Source organism: Canis lupus, chromosome 37 (genome assembly GCF_048164855.1).
Source record: "Canis lupus baileyi chromosome 37, mCanLup2.hap1, whole genome shotgun sequence".
NCBI lineage: Eukaryota > Metazoa > Chordata > Mammalia > Carnivora > Canidae > Canis > Canis lupus.
In genome coordinates this window covers 19381922-19405015 of record NC_132874.1, presented here as the reverse complement: position 1 = coordinate 19405015, position 23094 = coordinate 19381922, and the positions used below count along the sequence as shown (strand labels likewise).

The following is a 23094-nucleotide window of genomic DNA, read 5'->3' as shown; positions in this document are numbered from 1 at the left end:
TCCCTCGTTTTGTCAAGTTTTTTGCAAAATTCTTACATAACTCTCCACCCTTTTTACAGGGCAGCTTTTGGGAACCGGTCTTGTGTCCATACATCTCCTCCTGAGGGGGTGGCTGGCAGGCTGGTGCTGTAGCTGGGAGGGATGGGGAGGGAACGTGGGGGAAGGACACGGGGGTTACTTTTATGTTCTTTGGACTACTGGGTCTCCCCATACTAGTTGTTCCTTTTAACTAGTTGAGTTAAAGGAACAAAATGTGGTTTACAGACCTGAAACTATCTCCTCAGCCCAGAAAAGTCTAGGATAGTGACCAGAGTGATCTTGTAGCCACAGGTGTCACTTGCCTGACCCCTGTTACATGCTCCCTACCCCAACTCCAGGCCTTAGCCACACAGGCAGGAGGTGAGGAGCTGAGGAGGAGGCAGGAAGAGAGGGGAGAGTGCATTCCAGAAAGGGAAGGGCTGGCTGCCTATGTGCCAGTAGCTTTGGCCCTAAGACGGCCTGGGCTCCCACTGACCTTACAGAAACACTCTCACAGGTAGCTTTTTCTTTTTTTTTTTTTTTTTAAAGATTTTATTTATTTATTCATGAGAGACACAGAGGGAGAGGCAGAGACACAGGCAGAGGGAGAAGCAGCCTCCATGCAGGGAGCCCGATGTGGGACTCGATCCTGGGACTCCAGGATTATGCCCAGGGCTGAAGGCGGCGCTAAACCGCTGAGCCACCCGGGCTGCCCACCCCCCCCTTTTATTTAAACATCCTAAACCCCGTGGTAGACAGTAAGCATCTGTTCACATCTGTTTGTGCTGCTCTTGCTCAGGGACCTGCTCTGAAGCCACCTTGGCTTCCCGTACCAGGAGCCGTGGATTCAGGTGTTTATCTGCCCTCCCCTCTGGCCTGTAAACTGGCAGCTCCCTGCCCTCTGTCTCCATTTACAGCTTTTCCTAAGCCCGAACCCTTTTGTCGCTGGGCTCACCTGCAGGTGCCCCAGAGGTGACTTGTAAAAATACAAGTCCTCTCCTTCACTTCTGGAAGGTCCTCTGAAACGCACCGTGCACCCAGCCTCCCGTCCAGGAAGCGCTTTGCCATCCTCACTTGCGTCTGTCTCGGCCCCTAAGTCCAGTGATCAGACCCTCCCGGAAACTTCTCTCTGGTCGGACTCTGGCCTTGGCTCGGCGAGGCCCTGACCTCAGGTCCTCAGCGTGTCGCCAGCACCTCCTCAGTTAGCCTCCCGCTGCCCGCGCTGCCCTGCTCCGGCTCATCCTCCGCTCTGCTCCGAAACTCAAGCTGCACATGGTGTTTGCCTGCTGAAAAACATCTCTTGGCTCCCTGTTGTCTACAGGAAGAAATCCAAACTCCTCTACTTGGCACCCGAGCACCTTCATCATCAGCTTCCAGACTGTCTTGCTACTTTCAGCTCCTGCCACTTCTCTGCGCCACTGACGCACTGAGTGATTTCTGACCGTCTCCGCGTCCGTCCGTGTGGGTTGTTGCACTCGGGCTCATCCTCATCTCCTTCTAGCAGATGGCCTTTCTCTGCTCTTCTTCCAAGAACACTCTAGAAACCACCTCTTGCAGGGAGAATCGGGTCCTCCATCCAGAGTCACTCCTACCTCCTTCTGTCCAGTCTGTCACAGTGGACCTTGTGGACGGGTTTTCCCCACCTCGAGAACAGAGAGGGACTTTTCTTATTTTTCCAACCTTCTGTACCCAGCTCAAGGATTGCAAAGTATGTCGATTGGATCTATTTTTCTAATACGAAAGTGAGAGCTTTTGGGGAGGCACACATATAATTTAGTAGCTGGGTCCTAGATATCAGTACAGATTGAGAGAAGGAAACAGATGTAAACTTGAGTGTTTAGCACAGCCGTCCTGCAGAGATTTGGTGTTATGTGTGCACTGCTGGAAAAGAATTTCGAATTACAGAAATGGTAAAATAAAAACTTTGCTCAGCTTAATTTACTCGAAATTAAAGAGAAAAAAAAAATCTTTGTTAATGCCTGATTGCACTAGAAGCTGTCTCACTAGGGCCCTTACTAATTATAACCACTTTTCATGGCTCTTGGTTTGAAGTTTATATTAAATAGGAGAGATGGGCACACAGATCAAAGACCAAAATCATTTCAGAGCTCCAACGTGTGGGCCCATTTTCTCTGCTTAGTTAGATTTTTGTTTCATTAGTGGTATGAGTTAATAGGAGTGTTGGTCTGTGTATAATTTAACTTTTCTTTTTTCCGTTACTCCTTGGATTTAAAACAAAATACCAAACCAGAAACCTACGGGGCGTAGATCTTGCTCTATTTGTGTGTGCGTGTGTACAATATCCATACTTGATAGAAGTTGATTAGAGATCAGTCTTCTAGAAAGAAACTTTCCACCGTTTTAGGGCAGCCTCATTTATGCTGAGACCTTATTCTTTTTAAAAACCCGCTTCTGAATACACAAAACCACCTCAAGTTGTTTAAGTTTCTTTTAAAAGAAGTATATACAGCTTAAGAAATAGGGGAGATACCAGAAAAGATTGGGTCCGAGAGAAATGTTTTGCTTATGGACCCTTTTGTACCTAAAGAATGTTTTTAAACTGCATAGTGGGAGGTCTTGCTACCTTTTATTACAAGATGAAATCCTAGCTGATTAAAAATACATTCCTACCTTTAAATATTCCTGTTGTGCTTACCCAATAACTAGAGTTTTTAGGCTCATCTGGTAGATACATTCTGATAGAATAGTCTAACTCTTACATTTCTCTAGGAGGCTTGTATAGTTTCTTCTCCGATGTGGAAAACACACCTCTTAAAAGTCATTTCTCTTCCACCTTATGGCTTTTAATTGTTGTTTTGAGGGATAATTATATGAAACTGTTTTAGTGAACATCTCAAACAGGTTTCCCATGACTTGGTTAGTTAATCCTATATTGGATTAAACTATTCTTAAAATTTTAAACTGAGTATAATTTAAAAGAGGCTTAACGTGTACATCTCTAGACTTAATTTGTTTTTAAATCATGAAAGTAAGGTTTCAGAGAACTATTGGTTGTTTAAGAGCTTAGTAAAGCTTCGCAGGCCCCTTTTCCTAGAATGTTTTATCACGTTGGAGTCAGTATCAGACCCAATCTGCTTTTAGAAAACAGTTTTTTGGGGCCCCTGGGTGGCTTAGTGGTTGAGCATCTGCCTTTGGCTTAGGTCATGATCCCGGGGTCCTGGGATCGAGTCCTGCATCGGACTCCCTGCCAGGAGCCTGTTTCCCCCTCTGCCTGTGTCTCTGCCTCTCTGATGTGTGTCTCATGAATAAATAAAGTCTTAAAAAAAAAAGTTTGCACCCCCAAATTTGCAAACGTCATAGCATTGAATTTTTTTTTTTTTTGACATTTGCAGATCTTTATTTGACTTTTATTTAGTATTTGAATGTATGCTATGTGAAGGCTGCAGTAAATACCGGGAGTGCCAGTTATGAGTAAGAGAGAGTTGCTATAGCTTCACAGAGGTTGGAAAATACCTGTTCGGCCACTAAGTCATGTACTTCTATGCCAACTGCTAGCAGTAAAATTGAATAAGAACATGTGTTGGGGGCGGTAGGATGGAGGATACTGGGAGGCAGGTCAAGGAAGGCATCCCATGGAGCTAATATCTGAAGGATGGTGGAGGGAGGGAAAGAGTGTGTTGGAGCACAGCTTATACAAAGGCCCTTAGGTTGGAGGGGAGGGGTGTGTGCCCACCGAAGCGAGAGAAACGCAGGGAGTGTGTGGAGGGAAAAAAAAGACGCGGAAGAAATGAATGACAGCACGATGAAGTAGGTAAGTGGCTTCAGCACCCTCTTTGTAGCCCACAGGTATTTGGAGGTCTTCTTAGGAACTTCAAGGGTGTTAGGCCAAGGAATGACACCATGAGATTAGATTTGCATTTTTAAAGATTGTTCCTGCTCAGAGTGGGGGATAGACTAGACTGCAAGGAAGCTACTATTTTGCCTTCCATCTGCAAGATCAGTTAGAAGCCTGGTTTTTTAAAAAAAGTTGAAAACCAGTGCTGGCTTGGATATGGTGGCCACAGAGGTGGGGAGCCTGGGAGGCTTTGATCGAGATCTAAGTGGCTGGAAGGACTCTGCTACTGGGTGGGGGTAGCATGGGGGCGGGGAGGGAGAGAGATGGCTTCCAGGTCTCTGGCCTTTGTAGTGGACGAGAGGGGGGTGCCTTTCTCTGAGATCAGAATGTTGGATGAAACAAGGTTTATAAACACGGTACGTCCCCTGTTCTTTAAAGAGGGATTTTTATGGTCTTTAATACTTTCAGCACCTTCTCTGCTTGTACTGTTTTCATTGGTTAAAACGTACACACCTGGCATGGGTAGAGCCTGAAAAATACAACTATATTAAAAAAAAAAAAAAAAGTGAGAAGTGGAAACAAATGACTGGCTTCTTCCTCCCCCACCCCCACCTTCCTTCTTTCCTTTTAATTTCCTGATACCAGAAGGAAATGGAAGATTTTCTTGTAGATGGCCTGAGCTTCTGAATGATTTTCAGATGGGATCCGCAGCTAAATCTTCAGAGCATTTATGTGTCTGCTTGTTTTGGTGAGGTGTTGGACTTGTGAGCACAGGGCTCAGGGCAGGAGGCTTTGGGCACGAACCGAGTAGGACTGTCCCAGTTGCATGAGCCTCTGACTTAGGGGTGCCAGGACTCCCTCACGACCTGATTTTCCAGCGTCTTCCTTGCTTTCCCAGGGGACGCTTGACCCTCTGCATGTCTTCAAACTCGGTCAGTATTTTTGCTCGCCCGGTAATCTGTGTGAAAACAAAGTTCATTCCGCAAGCGAAACTTGCTCTTGGATCTCCTGTGTGCTGGGCTTCCCACTAGATCCGTGGGTGTCAGAGGGAGGGACCTAATCCCTGCCGCAGGGCACAGAGCTCATCCCCACTGATTGTCTGGCCTCTATCTGAACACCTCTGCTGATGGCAGACCTGCTTCCCCCAGAACGACCTTGGGGTTTTACTGCGTTAATTAACCTTTTTTTTTTTCTTAATGCACACAAATCTTTCTGGAACAAGATAGAAGGTGACGTGTTTTCCACTGGGTTGGTAAAAACTAGAAGCTGGAGCGCAGGCGTGCTGCCTCTTGCAGTGTGACCGTCGGAGCACCAGCCTGAATGCTGCCCTCGGTGACTTTGCCCTGCACCTGCCAGTGCAGGGGGCACTGGCTGCCTCCCTTGCCGGCCCAGCCATTCCAGTGTGTGAGCTGGGGCTCCATCCTGGGGGGTGATCTCCCAGCAAAGTGTTAGTGCGTTTGACTGTGGGTGATGCTTTTCTGACGTCATACACATGATTCATCAAAGCCTCAGGTGGTGAGTCCTTAGCATGTCCCAAAGATGCTTCCTTTTTTATGGTTTCTGTCTTGACCAACATAACCTGAACATCCCCTGGGGCCCCAGAAAGTGCCCTTTGACCCATGCCGGGGGTAACAGGATTCCCCATCTCTTGCTCAGGAGCTTGGGTGTTTCTGCATCACTGTGACCATAAATCCCACTAGTAGTGTGGTGTCCACCACACTTTGTTCCAGCCCTATATTTGATAAGATGAATGAGTTTTTAGGGTCCAAAAAAAAAAAGGCGAAAGAAAACCCAAAGACCTGTCCCTGTCCTGCTTCTTTCCAGTTGAAAACTTGGTAAGGAGACGCTGAAACCTTTAAAAGCTGGGTGTGAGCATATTCTTTTGAATATTTAAATCTCTGGGTACTTTTGCAAAAACTCTGTCTTCTAGCCTCACTGTGAGGTGTGGATTTGGAGGTCTAACAAGAAGTTTGCTGCCAAATACAGCTTACTCTACATAGTGGCCTTGTGATTAATATCCAGAATTGCTTGTCAGTTGTGTAGTCAGTGGCCAATTTCTGGTGACAAACAGATACGGTCTCGCTTTTGGATAGCTCATCCGTAACTGCAGACAGTGATGACAGTGCACACTGTCTCTCGGGCAGTTTCTTTTTCTTTTCTTCTTTCTTTCTTTCTTTTCTTTTTTTCTTTCTTTTCTTTCTTCTTTTTTTTTTTTTTTTTTTTTGCAGTTGGTTTTTTCCTTTAACCAGTTGTGTATTTGCATCCTGCTGCTGCTGGGTGGTGTGAGGTTCCCTAGGTGTTGGGGTGTTGGAATGTCCTCTCTAATATATCCCCTTCTGGATGTATTAGACCGTCTGCTGTGTTCAGATTAAGTGGATGAAAGTCTAATATATTTTATGTAAAGCTCCTTGAAGAGGTTGGTGAAACAAGTTAATAAAGAAATATATGCTTTGGAATCTTAATGAGCTTTCTTCCGAGAATGTCCACGTGCTGTCAGTACGGGCAGGCTGTGGGATGTTCCTAAGGCTGCCTGTGATCTGTCCCTTCACGCTGAACCCACAGCTTGCTAAGAATGTGGCATTGGGATGGGTGCTGCAAAGAGGACTTTCTCCCTGGGAACAGGTGAGTCCCAGGAGCAATCGGTCACATCCTGTCAGGGCAGTAGGTTGCACCTCTTCTCATTTTCATTGTTGTTTTTGTTTCCTTTTTTGAGCAGCGCTTGATGTTGGTGTGGGTGGCGATCATGGCTGTGGGTTGGTTGAGGGTTGCTTTTTGTCAGTCCACTGGAGAGTCGATGGTGTGCGGTCACGTTCCACGGTGTGGCATCCTCGAGAAAAAGCGGGGTGTGGGGGCGTGTACCTATCTCGGGAGGGTAGCACCAGCAAATTATTATATTTAGAGACTGTGATCACAGTGGCCCGGCAGCTTTATTTCATTGTTATCTCTCTAGTGCCTGGAATCTTGGAAGGGCTTCTGTGGCTGGCCAGGCCTGGGAAGTCTGCTGATGGCTGGTGCTGCCGCCCCTGTCTTTGCACAAAGCTGCGGACAGAGAAACCCACCCTTCAACGGCAGGAACTGAGATGTGGTCATTCGCAGCACAGAGGAGTCTACCTAGGGTGCATTTAAAAGTTCAACAGACCGCACTTGGCTTATAGACCCCCTTTGATGAAACACATCGCCAGTCAAGGCCCGCCTGTGTTTGCTTTAAATCAGCCAAGCCAGATGTTAAGTCTTTCAGTTTCTCTTCTGCCCCCACTAGACGTGATCATGACTCCATTCTGATAACAAAAATCTCAGGTCATTCCACTTTAATTCCCACCCTTTTTCGGTTGTTAGCCTCTTCACGTGGGGAAACTCTGAGCATGGGTTCTGGGAGCAGCGGCACTAACATGTTATATTTATTGAGCATGTACTAGTAACCATTGTCCTAAATTCTTGAGCTGGATCGTCTCATTCATTCCTGACAAAGACTCTTTGACCCTGTGATGTAGGTCAGTTATCCGCGTTATTTGGGTGTGGAAATGCCAGACCCAGTGCGGCAACTGGCTCGTGGGAATCAAACTGGGCAGCCTGGGTCCCGAACCCACGCTTGAAGCCACTACTAAACTACCTCCTGTAACGACACACTATATTCATCAAATAAATATCCCCTGCAGCCTGCCGTGTGCAGAGCCCTCTGGTACCCACCGAGGGGAAGAGTGTGCAAGAACAAGCATGCGACACGGTTGCTGGCTTCTGGAAATAGCAGGTTTTCTGGCATTTGACAAGATGAGCTAGATAGACCGTGACTTCATGGAAGATCAGGAGGGGAGATGTGTGATTGCTGAGGTGAGAGGCTCGCAGAAGTGGTGTTGGTTCACAGATCAGCTGGAGGGAAGTGGCTGTCCCCAGAGCCTCCGGCTGCCACTGTAGGAAAGACCCAGGGGTGAAGCCCTGGACAGATCTTTCTAGAAGATAAAATGTACCCCAAGTCTCCCTTAGAGAGTTTCCAGTGGTCTTTCACCTGGTGAGGGATGCCCCCAAAGTAAAAGAGCGTGGGCTTGGACTTGAGGCTTCTGTAGGTCCTTCGTGTGCTGGGTGGTGGGGCGTGTGCCTGTCTCTCAGGTTGTTTCTCGTGGACGCCCATTCTCAACCTCACTAAACGTGCTTGAGCTCTGCTTCAAAGCAAGAGTAGCATGTGGGCCGCTTTTGAGGAGCCTGGAAACTCAGCTCTGTAGTCGGTGGAGTGTTGCTTTGGGTTCTTGTAGGGGCCAGTGCCTTGAAAACGGGTCCCGTGTTGTTGTCTGTTAAAATGGGTTGTCATTTAATATATAAATTCAAGATTTTGCCTCACGGTGTCAGAGTTCAGGACGGGTGACCTAAGGGGCCCAGTGACCTGTGGTAACTAGTGAAGTCTAACTGCTGACCTGATCTTAAAATTTGCCCGTAATCAAGGCGGGGGTAGCCTTTGGGACGTATTGGCCTTTCGATGCTTTGCTTTTTAGGCAGTAGGAGCCCTGTGGACTGGAGGGATAGAAGGATGTCCTGTCCCCCTTAGGATGTTGTTGGGATGGAGGTCACCAGGGTGCGTTATCCTGCCCTGCCTGGGGGTGCCAGAGCAAGTTATGGGAACTCGCAGATCTCGAAATGCAGTGAGCACTTGATAGTCTGTTTCCCGTTTCCGGTGGGTCTTTGGAGAAGGATTGTTTTGAAATTGGTAACAAATAGAAAATTTCAGCCTTTTGTGCCACTGGCTCAGTTATAACTGAGCTGTCTTCTGTTTACTGGTGTCGTCGTCATCATCGTCATCATCATCATCTTACGCTCGTGGCACTTTGGTGATGATGATGATGATGGTGAAACGCATCTTATGCTCGTGGCACTTTGATGATGATGATGATGATTGAGATGGTGAAACCCATCTTATGCTCGTGGCAGTTTGGGTTTCAGGAGAAGAGCAGAGGCAAGAAGTCTGAATTGGGAGACCAGCGCCCAGCTCCATTTCACGTCTGTGGGATACCACCGGCAGCTGCCCTGCACTGGGGGGTGGGCATCACCTCTCGGATGCTCTCCCTGGGTACTAGGCTCCAGGGGCGCAAGGATGGGTAAAACACCTGCCGTACGTAACACTCACCAGTTCATCCCAGCTGGCAGGGACACCGGGGGAGGCAGGGGACCTGGGAGTGAGAAGTGGCAGGGGAAGAGGAAGCGATGTCTTCAGATGTGAAGGGCTGGCCTGCGGAGAACCAAGTGGGAAGGGGAGGCGGACTCCTAGGCAAACGACAGTGTGAAGTACTGGCCCCAAAGGACACAGTGAGGAGGTTTATTTGGGGCCAGGGTAGTGCGGGAAGGAGAGCATGGCTGGAGGAGAGGGTTGGGAGGGTTGAGCGGAGTTATGCGCGAGAGGGGTGTTCAGATGGGATTCTGGAAAAATAGTCGGGCTCTGGTGTGTAGGCAGCGGTGAGCGATCACACGCTTTGAAGCGTGGCCACGATGGGAGTGTGAGTGAAAGAACACTGCTAACCCTTGAGAAGAATGAGGCGGTGGAGGAGATGACACGTCCAGTGAAGTGCAGGATGAACTTGGAATCTGGTGCTGCGTTTAACAGAGCAATTTATTCTACGTCCCCTCCTCGACCCTAAAGAGATTTTTTCCATCCGGGCTGTCGTGTGGGCTGCCCCCTGAAGGCTGAGGTGACCTCAGGGAGGTGAGATCTTCATTCCAGCAAGTGGAACTCAGGTCAGCGACGTCACCTCCCTCAGTTGTATTTTACTCATTGGTACTTACCGAAGCTTATCAGGTAGTGGAATTAGAGGAGAGAGCGCCTTCTCTGCCTCTGGGGGTGGACACTGGGAGTGGGGACTGCTCACGCTAGCCTTGTAATCACCAGTCTGTCAGCTGGCAGTGAGTGGGCCCAGGAGCCGGCCGAGGGCTAGCTCCTTTGCAGTCCAGATGACCTGGGGGGGGTGAGGGTTTTGGAGGCTGAAAGCTGCTGTTGGAAGTTGTTTGTTCCTTTTTTTAAAAAAAAAAATTTTTTTTTAAAGATTTTATTGGGCAGCCCTGGTGACTCAGCAGTTTGGCACCCACCTTCAGCCCAGGGCGTGATCCTAGAGTCCCGGGATCGAGTCCCACGTCGGGCTCCCTGCATGGAGCCTGCTTCTCCCTCTACCTGTGTCTCTGCCTCTCTGTGTATGTTTCTCATGAATAAATAAATAAAATCTTTAAAAAAGTGAAAAAAGATTTTATTTATTCATGAGAGACAGAAAGAGGCAGAGACACAGGCAGAGGGAGAAGCGGGTCCTCGCAGGGAGCCCGATGCGGAACTCGATCCCAGGACCCCGGGGTCACACCCTGAGCCGAAGGTGGACGCTCGACCACTGAGCCAGCCAGGCGCCCCCTCTTCTGAGGTTTTCAGAGCCCCCCGCCCTCTGGGGAGGGCTTGTCCCGTTCTGTGTATGTGGCTTGATACATTTCAGAGCCGGTTGCCCATGGACTGAGGGACTGGCAGGAGAGTCGTGAACAATGTGGGCAGCCCCCCTCGATTCGGGAGGTGGGACACAACAACGGACCTTAAAGTCATTCATTCCTGTGCCCTAAAACTGATTTTTCTGGGTTACAGCCCTCCAAGCTGCGGGCTGCCTCCTGGTCCGTTTTGTTTCTGGGCACGTTCTCTCATTGGCGCTGGGTGCGAGCTGGTGAGAGTGGGGTGCTGGCCCGCTTTGGTGGGGCTTTGGGGGCCCCGGGGGTTGAGGTAGGGGGCATCTTCCTTGTGCCCGGGGGACAGCCCGGGCGCAGCGGGTTAGGGAAGGAGCGCACTGGGTGCCCGCGGGCCTTGCGCTGGGCGGTTGCATGCGTTCCCGCACGGATGCGGGGTAGGCTTTATTCTCCTCTTTTTAGGGACAGGAAGCTGAGGCTTAGCGGTGCTCGGGTTTCATGCAGCTCGTGTCAGACTGCTGGGAAGCTTTCTGCTCTGGCCTCTCCCAACTGTCTTAAGGGACCTTCTTTTGTTACACAAAATCGCGTCACACCTTGGTACCCAGAGAGCTCTGAGCCAGCCGTCCTGAACCTTGATTTGACTCATTTGTCTGGACTCTTCAGCAGTGAGCTTGGGTTTGAGCATAACCGGCATCCGAAGGCCTCAAACTTCGCCTGCAGTCCGCCCGATGGGGCCGGCTCCCTGCCCTGAGGATGCCGTCGCCCTTGCCTTTGGTTTCGCCCTGCCCTGTGGGCCGCAGGCCTAGAGCCCGTGGAGGGCTGAGGTCCAGGCAGGAAAAGGCAGGTGGGGGCTGGAGTTCCGGGTGATGATTTGGGGCTGAGGACCCTGTGGGGTGGAGGCCCATCTGGGGTGGGCTGGGGCGGGATTGGAGGGATTGTCAAGGCTTTGAGCAGAGCAGTGACAGGTTGGCCTGAGCTTTGGAGACGGCAGCAGAAGGGGGAGCGAGGCCGTGTCTGTGCGATGGGTGGCTGCTGTGGCTCACTTTGCTCCTGGGTTCTGGCCCGGGGCAGCTGGTACAGGGTGAGCGTTGCTCAGGACCTCTGCGGTGCCTACAGCCCCGGGAGTGATGTGTACACACAGGGAGGCTTCGTGCCTCCGCAGCCGTAGACTTGTTTAAAAGCTGCATCACATACCCTGGCTTAATATTTGACTTCTAAGTTACCACCTCCAGATGAGCCGCCCTCAGGAGGGTGATGGGTCGAAGGGAGGGTGTCCAGGGGAGCAGGAGACCCAGTCGGTAGAAGGTTTTGGTTCAGATTCTGCTCTGTCCCTCCCGGGGGCTTGTTCGCTAAAGCTCTGTGTCATGTTTATGATGTTGGCATAGTGGCTGGTATGTCACTAGCACTGGTTTACTTACTGAATGTGGGGCCTGAGAGCACACGTGTGTCCAGGTGTGCGGACACCTGGCCCTGAGCATTGAGGACGCTGGGTGCCTGTGGCCCTGGGGACCTGAGCCCGTCTCCCAGTCCCACCCTTGCCAACCCGGTTTGCAGGTCTGGGGCCGCCTTCCTAGGTTCCTGGTGAGAGAGAGGCTGGTGCTGTCTGCTGCAGCCCGTAAGGATGCAGGGATGCTCTCACCTGCCCTCACTGGTGGGGGAAAGGAGGTCTGGATGTAGGAGCTTCCTTGATATTTCCCCCATATCATTTTCACCCCTCGTGGCCAACATGCCTGCCTGTAGAAACCTGCAAAGTCTGGAGCCCTCGCCAGCCTTTTCTCTGCTCTTCAGCCCTCTGCTGAGGCTGGTAGTACCTGAAAAAGCGGCTGCCAGGAGCCAGAGCCTGCATCTCACACACATACACACACACACACACACACACACACACACACGCCAGATGCCACCCCTGCAGGCTCAGAGTCGGTGGGCCTGTCATTTCACAGCCACTTGCCTCTGATCCCGCTCAGTGGACACACTCAGCACCTGTGTTGGGAGCAAAGCACTCCTGGCTCCTACCCGGATGTGGCCTCCCCAGCTCTTTCTCTTTTGAGCTCTGGCCGTGGGGATGCCGTCCTTGTCCCGCTCCCATTTGTTTGTGTTCAGAGTCCGTTTCTAGGAAGCAGATCAGATCTGTACTGTCCTATGGCAGTGGGGTGGGGGCCGATGGTTTTCATGCGTTGTCTCCATAGTCCCCACGCTGCTGTGATTATGCACAGCTCGCAGGTGCACAGCTTGGGGTTAGAGGAGATGATCCTGATCACACCAGGTCCCCCCTTAGTACTCGGGACACTCTGCGCTCCCTGGCTCTTTGTGCTTTGTCTCACTGAATCTCCGTGTTGACCTTGTGAGGTCATTGTTATCTCCATTTTACAGATAGGGAAGCTTGAGGCTTAGAGCATTTAAATCACTTGCCTGAGGTCCCTCCAGCCCTGAGTGACAAAGAGTCAGAATTTGAGCCCCGGCCAGTGTCCTCCAGTACACATGCTCTTAATCTTTGCTCTTCTGTTTGCTTAAGGAGAAATTTCTCTTTTGGGGCCAACTTAAAGCCCATCACTTCTGTTGGATTTGTTTTCTAACACTTTCTCCATTTCTAAAGCGGGGAGAGAGGGAGTCAATGTTCATCGAGATTTTTAGGCACGTATTATGTGTTTTCCTTAGAGTATAAGCTCCACGAGGACTTTCTGTTCCTTTATCTGTTTTTTCCATACGTGATGCCAAGCACTGACCACAGTGCCTGGCTCGTCCGGGTGCTCAAGCAGTGCTCACTGAACGAATGAACGAACGAGGCCAGGGTTGTGTTAGCCATATTCTAGGTGGAGGCAGTGAGGCCGGGAGTTATGGGACTTTGCCCGTAGGCACACACCAAGTTAAGAACAACTTTTTGCTCTTCACATCACAGATCTTTTTTTTTTTTTTTAACAGATCTTTTTTACACATGTAAAATTTAGGGAGTAATCAGATCTATGTCATGGGATTGTAGGGCATGATATAAAACACTATAAATACTTACCCAGCATCTGGCACAGCATAAACATTGGACAAGTGGCGTTGCTTTTGCTGTGTTTCAGATCTCTCCTCTGTGTATGGCTTCACTTTGGGTCAGGGTTGCCATACAGGTCACCAAAGCTGAAAATATGCTAGCCACTGAAAACTTTTAATTTTATTAATCGAATGTTCCTATCTCTGCTGTACTCTCTGTCAAGCCGTAACAAGTAGTAAAATTGCTGAAATCAGTTTAAATCTACCCCAGGCAAGTGGCTACTGACTAGCAAGAGTTGATTAAATTATATTTGTATCTGCTTTGTTTCCAGTGAGAATTATTGTACTGGAAGGGGCCCGAGGGATCATGGGCCAGGGATTGCCCTCACCCTCCCTTAATTTACAGGTGAGGGACCTGAGGCCTGGAGAGATACAGGGGCAGGGCCGGGGGGACCCTGGGTCTTGCCTGTTAGGTTCTCTACAGCGTCAGAAACCCTGCCAAGTCCAGATGCCCAGAGGTTTTTCCTCGGTGGGACTGTCTGAATGCTTGTGTCAGAGCCACCGTTATTCCTGCTAAGGATGTTAGTGGGTAGATCCATCAAGAGCTGGTGATTTCTGAATCCCAGTACCATCTACACATTTCTCATTATAAAATGTTGATATTTACTGTAAATAGTTTCCTGTCACTCAGATGGCAAAGGAAATACTCCTAAGTCTTGAAAAATTGTGTTTCCCCATCAGATTTTTGTGATCTTAGTGCACATTGAATTCCTCCTCACCGTAGAAAATTCTAAATTAACACAAAGGAAGAAAAATCTAGTAAAGCACAAAGGAAAATAACGTAAAATTATTTACTCTTGTGAGTCAGAAGTAACAGGAGTGTATGTCCTTCTAGATGGTCTGTTGTGGATACACACACTGTGAAAATGGGATTCATTACATTTGTGGACAATAAAATGCCCATTTTTGCACATGCCTTTATAGCACTCTATTAAAAATTTAATGTGGGATGATCGTATTTGCTGATGTATTTAAATATTCCTTGACATGAAAATCCCATGATTTTGATGTGGCGTGATTTGCTGGGAGGGCCAAAGGCTAATGTTTTGGGTATTTTGCATTCCCTGGGCATCCACAGGGAATGTGGATGAGGAGGGAGGGGTATTTTCTTAGGTTAAACGAAACCAACCTAGAATCAAAAATTTTTACTGTATATTAATCAGGAGTTTGATTTATTCTAAAGAGGAAAACACAGAACAGAATAAAATATATTTTTTGATCAGTGCATGATCTGTCACCTTACTACTATAAACAAATTAGTCACTGATCAAAAACATATTGGGCAGTTGAAAAAAGCCTCCAAAGGGTCAGACTGTCTTCCATCCTATATCGGATGCTGGGTTGTGAATATTACATATGATGTAATTTACCTGCGTTGTGTTTTTTAATTGGGCATTTTGCTTTAATCGATGTCCTGTTATTTGAATATTTTTTTTTACATCAGCTATTCCTAATCTTTTCCATTATAAGGACCTGTTTAAATGTAAAAACCTTTTCCAGAACAAGCACAATTTCAATTATACATTCTGTTGGCAGGCTTTGACAAAAAAAAAAATTCCTAAAAATAACACGGAATTTATCTTTAAATTTATCCATGGAATTTATCTTTATTAATTAATTACAAAAGCATCTTCGTGTACCAAGTAATAGTACATAGATGGGTACAATTTACTTAGTTTGTAGATGCCCGATGAGTGTGTGAATAAGTGGACCCCCTGAAATAGTTCCCTGGAAACACCTGCCCTAGTGGAAGATAGTGCCTACATACGAATAACTGTAAGGTCTAATGTTAAGAAAATAACAAAGAGATCAGTCCTGAAGGGCAAGTGGGATTCTCTGACTCCAGGAACAGCTGTGTAGGTGGAAGACCTGGGGGCCATTCTGTGACAGGTTAGGAGGATGCTTTTTGTTCTGCTCTCTACTCAAGCTCCCAGGGGTGCCCACCCAACCTCATTGTCGTTATTTCAAAGGAAGGAATTGTTGTTGGAGGAGGAAACTGAATCAGAAACACTTCAGCAGACCTTATGGCATATCTCCCTTAGCCCTTTTAATTAATTTCATATGATCTATCAGAGGGAGCTGGATTTGTAGGCTTAGGTGACCAGCCAGGTTCTAAATCCAGCCCAGCCTTGATTATGGTTAAAGGAAAGATACTACACCTTATACTTAGGTTTTTCCATCTGTAAAATGGGCAGGATCTCTTTCCTTTCTCATATTCTTAGCAGGTGACTTAATGATGCTCCCATTAGTATTTTCTTTCTTTTTAATCAGTAGAAGCAAACAGAAAAGCCTTTGTGAGGCTGGATGTTATGGTCCTTTCATATCAGGGAGAAGTTCCATAAAACTAGGGAAAGTCTGAGGATCCTGAAAGCTTCTTTAAGGCAGAGCAGCCGTCAGAGGAGCTGCCAGTGGAGTGAGACTTTGCTCAAAAACCTTCCATCTCCGTGCTCCCCACATTCTGTTTTCTTCTCTTTAAAATGAGGGTGTTAGTGGTTTAGTGATTGTTCGGGAGTGATGCCTCTTAAAACGCTATTCTTGGGCTCCGACAGCAAAGTCCTCGTGCTCCTTAACCCTCCAGATGCAGGTGGGAGAAGCAGCTGCCTCATTTCCGATGTCACTCTTTTCTGAAGGAAAATCATCCCAGTGTTTTTCTAGGAGTCAGGGCCAGGAGCAGGTATTCTGTTTCAGTTTTATGTGGCATCTGTGCATTTTCAAATAGGACGCATTGAATCTTTATTTCAAGCTTGTAGGTCCTTTTCAAGTTGCTCCAGGAAATCTTTGGGAGTGTCTTAGCAAGAGGGGGGGCACAGTCATCACATATCCGCTGAGCCTGGGAAAGAGCAGGATTGAGGAAGCTACTACCCAGAAAAGACCGTGCCATGTGGATTTTCTGCAAATAACGAAACTGAATTTTTACGGAGGCGGCAGGAAGACTTACTTTCGTTAAGTGGACTTGGTGAAAGGTGGCATGTGACCAGGGTCATCTGGCCTCAGTTACAAGGTTACGGCTGTCTGTACAATGGGACCAGCACCGCACCCCCTCCTGGTGCAGCCAGCCGCCTTGAGGCTTTCCCCGTGGTTACTTTGATGAACACTGACCTAACAAAGGTTTCCACGGAAAAAACCCTCCAAACATAATTTCCAGAATTCCAAAGCAGTCTTACCATTCTGATTCTATGGGAGGGCTGATTTGAAAGGGGACTGCCATCAGCGCCTTCTCTTATCTTTGTTTTATAGCTGTTAGGAATTATCTTTTTTTTAAAAAAAAAATGGAAATGAGTTATAAATTATATCTTAAGGATTTTAGTGTAGTTTCTTTTGAAGTGGTTTGCTTCAGGTTCCAATGACTTGGCAATACGGAGAGAAGAGTAACTGACCCTTTCGTAAGAGATGTTATTTGAGGAGGGGTTACACATGCACAGTCAACCTAGGAATGCGTAAGTCAGGTTTTCTCTGAACCTGACTTACTTTTTGAACAGGAGGAGAGATGATTTTTTAGGCATAATACTGTCTCTAAAGGCATTTAAATCTAGAAACAAAGGCTACATGTCTGTATTCAAAATGGATGGAGTCCTGAACCTGATGTTTTCAAGAGTGCCTTATTATCAGGTAGCTGGTAACAACACGTCATGAATCAAACCTGTTGTGTTTCCCACAGAATTTCATTAAAAAGGTTCCCATACCCCTTAGATGTGAGGGGGCAGTGAAACAGAAACTTGATAGAAATACTAGGGAGGGGGAAAGATAAAGCCACCGTGGCACCTGGGCCTCCTTTCACTTCCTTTCCTGACTCTGCCCCTTTGAGATGTCTTCAAGAAGATGGAGGAAGCTGCTTGCCGCTGGGGTCATCACCCTGGGTTGTGGCCCTCCTCTGGATTTGGGGGCGGGAGTGGCTCAGCCCCGGGAGTTCCTTCCCCAAAGCCCAGGGCTGGCGCTTCACACTCAGCCCTGTGTCCCCTGGGCTTTCTGGGAAGGCCCGGGACTTGGCGGGACTGAGAATGGGCCTTCCGGGGGCCTTGCCTCCTGCTGCCCCCTAGGCCACCAGGAGCCGCCCTGCCTTCTAGAAGGGGTGCAGGCAGGGGGCAGTAGTTTGGAAGGCAGAGCAGAGGGCGGAGGGGCTGCAGGCAGTTGCCCGTGGTGAGTGGACCAGGCCTGCCGGGGTGGGGTGCAGAGCTTCTTGTCTGGCTGTTGGCTTGGTGTCTTCAGATTTTGGCTGAATTCAGTGAACATCTTCGATATTTTTATGGGTTGCAAATGTGAGTATGATGTGCCTGTACATTTTTGGGGTATTGAATAGACAATCAAACCGAGGAGCCAAAGGCTAGGACAGTTGTTTCACTGATTAACGGAGCAAGGGCCTAACTGGCCAAACTGGGAGTCATTTGCCCAAACTACTCCGGGCAATGAGTTTTGCTCAGTCTGCGAAAAAACATCACTTGGAGAGGTGCGGTATCGGATAAAGGAGCGGAAGGTTCGGGTTCTGCTTTCGTGGGCGCCTCTGTGATGCTGGAGGAGAGGATGGGAGATGGGAGCCCCTTCTCTCAGCTGCCTGCCTGACTCCTCCTCTTCCTCTCCCGGGGCCCAGGAGCCTGGAGCTTCGGTTTTGAGAGCGCAGGGCCTGGTGTTACGCCCAGCGGTGGTATTTTAAAGCATTTCGCAGTAGTTTTTAGGATTATCAGTCATCACTTGCAGGGTTCCTTTTCATTTTCAAGGGCACCCAGTATAACCGTTTAGTCCCCTTTCAATGGCCCTCTTCACTCACTCAGGGCCCAGTCAGGAAGATTAATAATGTTCACTGATTTACTGTCGCTGCAAAAAAAGCATTAGTTAATTAGACGTTTACACCTCCGTCAGATGGCATTAGGACACCCTTTGTGCACTTTAACTCAAGGATGTTAAAGACCTAAATCTCGGAGCAAAAAGAAAAGAAAGAGAAAGGACAGGCACTTTTCCAGTTTAAGCTGCATGTTGGTCCATGTTAATTAGGCATTTGTCCCTGAGTCTGGAGGTGATAGAAATTGCCAGTTACTGCGGTATTTAACTGACATCAGACTCCCGTCCAAGTGATTCAGTTGGGCCCTGCCTTCTCTCTTAATTGGTGGGAAGGAAAACTCAGGCACACACCCAGGATAAGGAGGAAACTGTTACTTTTAACATTTAAAAATTTCATTCTGGAGGATCTTAAGAACACTTGTGTATTTTTTGTTGTCACTGTTAGCTATGCAGTGGAGCTTTTTAAAAACAGTAACAACAGAATCTCTTCCAAAAACCTCATCTACCCCAAATGATTAGGTTTTGTTAAGTCTTCAGTAAATGAAAGTTTAGTCACCGTTGTTATCCAAGGTCAAAAAGTTATCCAGGGCCCTTATAGATTTATAGATCTGTTTGGCACTGTTTTTTGTTTTTTTGTTTTTTTTTTTTAAGACATTTAATCTGACAAAGACGGGCAGATCTTTGTCAGTCCTACAAATTAATTTGTGGGTCATGGTGCCAAGCAGTATACATTTTAAAAAACCAACATTGGGTGGCCTTTTAAAAGGATGGTTTTGTAGGAGTAATTAGATGAAACATGCTCTTGGAAAAGATTTTTAAGCAACTTCTTCCTGGTTGCTGGGGAAGGTAATTCTCAGTGACAGGAGTTTAGTTTACCTTATTCATGAGCTCTGTAAAACAATTCCAAAAATAATGAAAAGATTTTTTTTTTCCTAACTAGGGGTAGCCTTATTTGACTTTAAACCTTCCTTGCTTTGTCTATGGTTTCTAGCCAAAAGTTCACACGTTTCAGAGCACTTCATTTTCAGTACTGAACTACTTTTTCGTGCGCTGAATGAATGCAATATGTTAACACTCCTGTCCGGCCCAGAATTGCTCGCTGCCCCTTTGGCCTGCCTGCCTGGTACTGGCTGAAAAGGTACCATTGTTTGTTCTGCAAACACTGGGTGATGTTTGTTTCCAAGGTGACTGGTTCTATTGCTGCCCTTTAAGCAAGGGGGGGATGGGGGAGAGAGAAAGTTGGCTTTAAACACCTGAGAGCATCCTGTTCTGGAGACAGTCTGTGTGTGTGTATGTGTGTAAGTTGAAATATTATTTTAACTGAATTAGTGGGAGAAAAGGGGATAATGTGGAAATGTGAGAAAAAGATTATCAGTAAGTTTCAAAAGATCAGTAAGTTCTGATACTTAACTCTGTACTTTAGAGCGAATGTCATGGTAAGAAATGTTAGAATTAAAGGTCTGATCAGACATGAAATGAACCATTTTTACATTTCAAAAAGAATCCAGGGAAGAAAAAAATATTTTAGAGGATAATCATTGAAATGTTAATTTTATGTTTGCATGAAATAGATCTTCAGCTGTTATCTGTAAGCAGCTATTCGGATGAATCAGAGTGTAAGGAAAACTGGTTATTGACCAGGTAGGTAGGCCTTTGGAAACAAGTAAGAGAATGTGAGATATAAAGAGGCTGGTTTCATTTTTCAGTTCTGTCCAAAAAAAAATTTTAGAAAAAATGTTAAATCGTTGAAGCTTGTGTCAAAAATCTTCCAAGAAGATAATAGACTGAAAAGCATCTTTGGTGGTATATATGGTTTATTCATCAGTGAGAAGTTCTTAGTTCAAATTAGAAGGAAAAGAAAATGATTCCTCCCTCCATGGTCCCCCACCCCCTCTTTTTTTGTTTTATGGTACATGGATGCTGTTAACAGAACTTTGCCTTTTCACTCCTATCGGATTTAGTACAGTTCATGCGCAGGTTTCAGTAAACATTAACTACTTTTATCAGGACGTGCAGTGTGCTGAATGGTTAGCAAAGAGAGTGTACTGCAAGAGACAGAGGAAAATGAGAGAGTCCAAGGTCATATGGATGTTGAATTTTTAGAGATCATTGAGAATTTAGGGGGAAGACATCCAGTTGCACGTTTTAAATACCCTCTCCTTAGGTGGGCCTACCGCAAGGCTAGCATTTGTGTACCAGGGTTCAAACAGGATTTATAAAGATGCTCCCTCTGCATGGCAGCCAGTGATTCTTAAACGTTTTTACTTTCATTTAAAAAAAAAAGGAGGGGGGGATCTCAGCTTTCTCCAGGACTGCTAGAATTCTAGGACGAGAGTGTTTCAAGGTCCCAGCAGCGAAGGACTGTAACATTTATCACAGTGACTCTTAAGATCTCTTTCGATTTCATGGGGGTTTCTTTTTTTTGTCCCCCCTTTCTCAGAGCTCATTTGGGACTGATTGCCCTCCCCTAGATAAGCAGTCTGGTCCCCGGAGTTGGCACATTAAGCCCTAAAAGGAGGGCTCGGGTGAAATGCTGCCAAATAGAGATCCAGCACTGTCTTCAGAAGGCCTGTAGGACCCTAAAGCTCCGGGCTCCCCGCGCCCTTTCCAAGCACGGGGGCGGGACTCGTGCCCCCCTCGGCACGGCTGCCCCTCGTCCTCCCGGCCCAGTGCGGCGCGCGGGCTGCGGCGGCTCAGGCTCGCCCCGGCGGGGTCCCTACCCGGGGGTCCCCGCGTCCGCCCCGCCGCCCGCGGAGCCCGGCTTCGGCGTGGGGCTGCGAGGGGAAGGCCTGCCCCGCCGCCCACGGACGCAGGGCCGTGCATGCACGCCGGGGCCGTGGGTCCTGCAGCCGGGGCGGTGCAGCCGGGGGCCGGGGGCGGTGCAGCCGGGCGGGGGGGCGTGCGGCCGGGGGACCGGGGTCGTGCAGCCGGGGGCTGGGGGCCGTGCAGCCGGGGGGGGGGGGGGGCATGCAGCCGGGGGACCGGGGGTCGTGCAGCTGGGGGCCGGGGCCGTGCAACCGCGTGGGGGGGGGGGCATGCAGCCAGGGGACCGGGGGTCGTGCAGCTGGGGGCCGTACAACTGGGGATCCGGGGGGGGGGCATGCAGCCGGGGGACCGGGGTCGTGCAGCCGGGGGCTGGGGGCCATGCAGCCGGGGGACCGGGGGTCGTGCAGCTGGGGGCCGTACAACTGGGGATCCGGGGGGGGCGGCATGCAGCCGGGGGACCGGAGGTCGTGCAGCTGGGAGCCGTACAACCGGGGATCCGGAGATCGTGCAGCCGGGGGCCGTGCAGCCGGGGGAGCCGGGGGTCGGCTGCTCTCCCGGGGCGGCGCGGGGCCGTGCGGGAGGGCGGCCAGGCGGGGAGGGGCCTGCGGGGACGGGCCGGCGGAAGGCAGCCCGGGCACGCCGCCCCTTCCCTTGGAGGACGAGCCTTTGTGCTCCGGGGAAGCCGTCTCAGCCGGAGCGTGTCCGCCGTGGTCCCGGGCACCCGCCCGCGCCCTTCCCGCCGGCGCGGCGGGGGATGCGGGGCCCAGGGATGCGGGGCCCGGGCCGGGGCCCCTCGGGCCGCCCGCCCCCTCGGCGCCCCGCTGGGCGGCCCTGTGAGTGGGCGGCGGGGCCGTCAGTCAGGGAGGCCGGCGCCGATTGGCCTGCGGCCGGCGGGGGCGGGCTGGGGGCGGGGCCAGGCCCTCCCGGGGGGCGGGGCTGCCCCCCCCCCCCCCCCCCCCCAAGACCTTGACGCGCTCTCCTCGCAGCCCGGCCGGGGCAGCAATTTAATGAACAACCAGACATCTTCAAAGAGCCCGTTTAGTAACCGAGCTCGTTTTTGAAAAGTGAATTCCTCTCAGGAAGAGATTAGAAAGTGTGTGCGTTCCGTGCGAAGTCCTCTCTCTCTCTCTCTCTCTCTCTCCCTCCATCCCCCTTTTTTTGGCTCACTTGGGGCCACTTAGCCTGTGGCCACTTGAAGTTTCCAGAACCTGTGCACGGGCTGAGCTGGCCCATTTGCATTCTGTACTTATTTCCCCGCACAAGCCCACCTTAACGCGTCTGGTTTACCTGGTGGCTACTTTCAAACGGAGGCGTGGAGCTGGAGAATGAGCTGCAGACCTAGAGCTGGGCCGAGGACTCCGGCAGGGGGAGGACAGCGGCCCTGGGGTCGCTGAGCCTGCAGACAGGACGGCTCCGCCCCGCTGGGTGTGGGGCCACTGTGGTCTGCAGTGTGACCTGCCTTCTGAGACCTCCTGAGATGGAGGTGCAGGGGCAAACACGAGCCAGCGGGGACAAGGGGCTGCAGGTTTTAATGCTCAGACCTCCCTGCACTTGTGATCGTGGGGTGCGCCCCCCTTTCTCCTTCTCCCTTCATAATCAGCCTGTTGATAGTAACAAGGCCATTCAGCTGGGATGCAGTTTCTTGATGTTCTTTCTGGACTTGAAGGGCATGACCACTGAGGACAACAGGTGGTTTGGTGACCATCAACCCTACTTTTGATGGCGGAAGGCCGCGTGCCACTGAGGCGCCCTGAGCTGGCACAGTGGATGATGCACATGGCCCCTGCCTGTTCCTCTGTCATGTGGCTGAGCGAAGCCTGTAGTGGCCAGCTCACCGGATCGGGGGCACTGCCGCCCCCATGCCCCCGCGACATGGAGTACCTAGTGACTTACATCGCTCAGACTACTTTGTGACCTGTCTCATGTTTGGTGCGTCACCTTTGGTGACACTCTGCTAGTCCGCAGCATCCAAAACTGAATTTAAAAAAAAAATTATTATCTTTAGATTTTATTTATTTATGCATGAGAGAGACAGAGGCTGAGACACAGGCAGAGGGAGAAGCAGGCTCCATGCAGGGAGCCCGATGTGGGACTCGATCCCGGGACCCCAGGGTCACTGGCTTCCCCAAAACAGTGATTCTTAAACTGGAGGGAAAACTTTTCCCTAATGCACTGGGGTCGCTGGGACTTGGGAGTGCCAGGGCCTACCCGCAACAGGTCTGTGGTAAGGCTGGGGCTTGAGGCCTTTCGAAAAGCTTCCTTGGGGGACACCTGGGTGGCTCAGTGGTTGA

At 49.5% G+C, this 23094-nt stretch overlaps 1 protein-coding gene and 1 long non-coding RNA gene across 18 annotated transcripts in view; one reads left to right on the top strand and one right to left on the bottom strand.

Moving 5' to 3' along the window:
* The window catches only part of RREB1 (ras responsive element binding protein 1), a 176027-nt gene that overhangs the window by 48641 nt on the left and 104292 nt on the right, over positions 1–23094 (top strand). The window contains exon 1 of one of the 17 annotated variants that reach the window (XM_072813830.1): positions 13134–16873. The exons of 13 other annotated variants lie outside the window; for them this stretch is intronic. The gene's annotated coding sequence lies outside the window, so the exon portion shown is untranslated. Of the gene's footprint in view, positions 1–13133; positions 16874–17498; positions 17521–19209; positions 19336–20586; positions 20609–23094 lie in introns of those variants that run through there. 3 more of the 17 variants (XM_072813833.1, XM_072813828.1, XM_072813834.1) reach the window with 3 other exon arrangements.
* Positions 15276–22317, bottom strand: LOC140626213 (uncharacterized). The gene is made up of 2 exons (XR_012025412.1): positions 22091–22317; positions 15276–18073 (listed from the first exon to the last, which is right to left on the bottom strand). It is a non-coding gene; the product is annotated as an uncharacterized lncRNA (long non-coding RNA).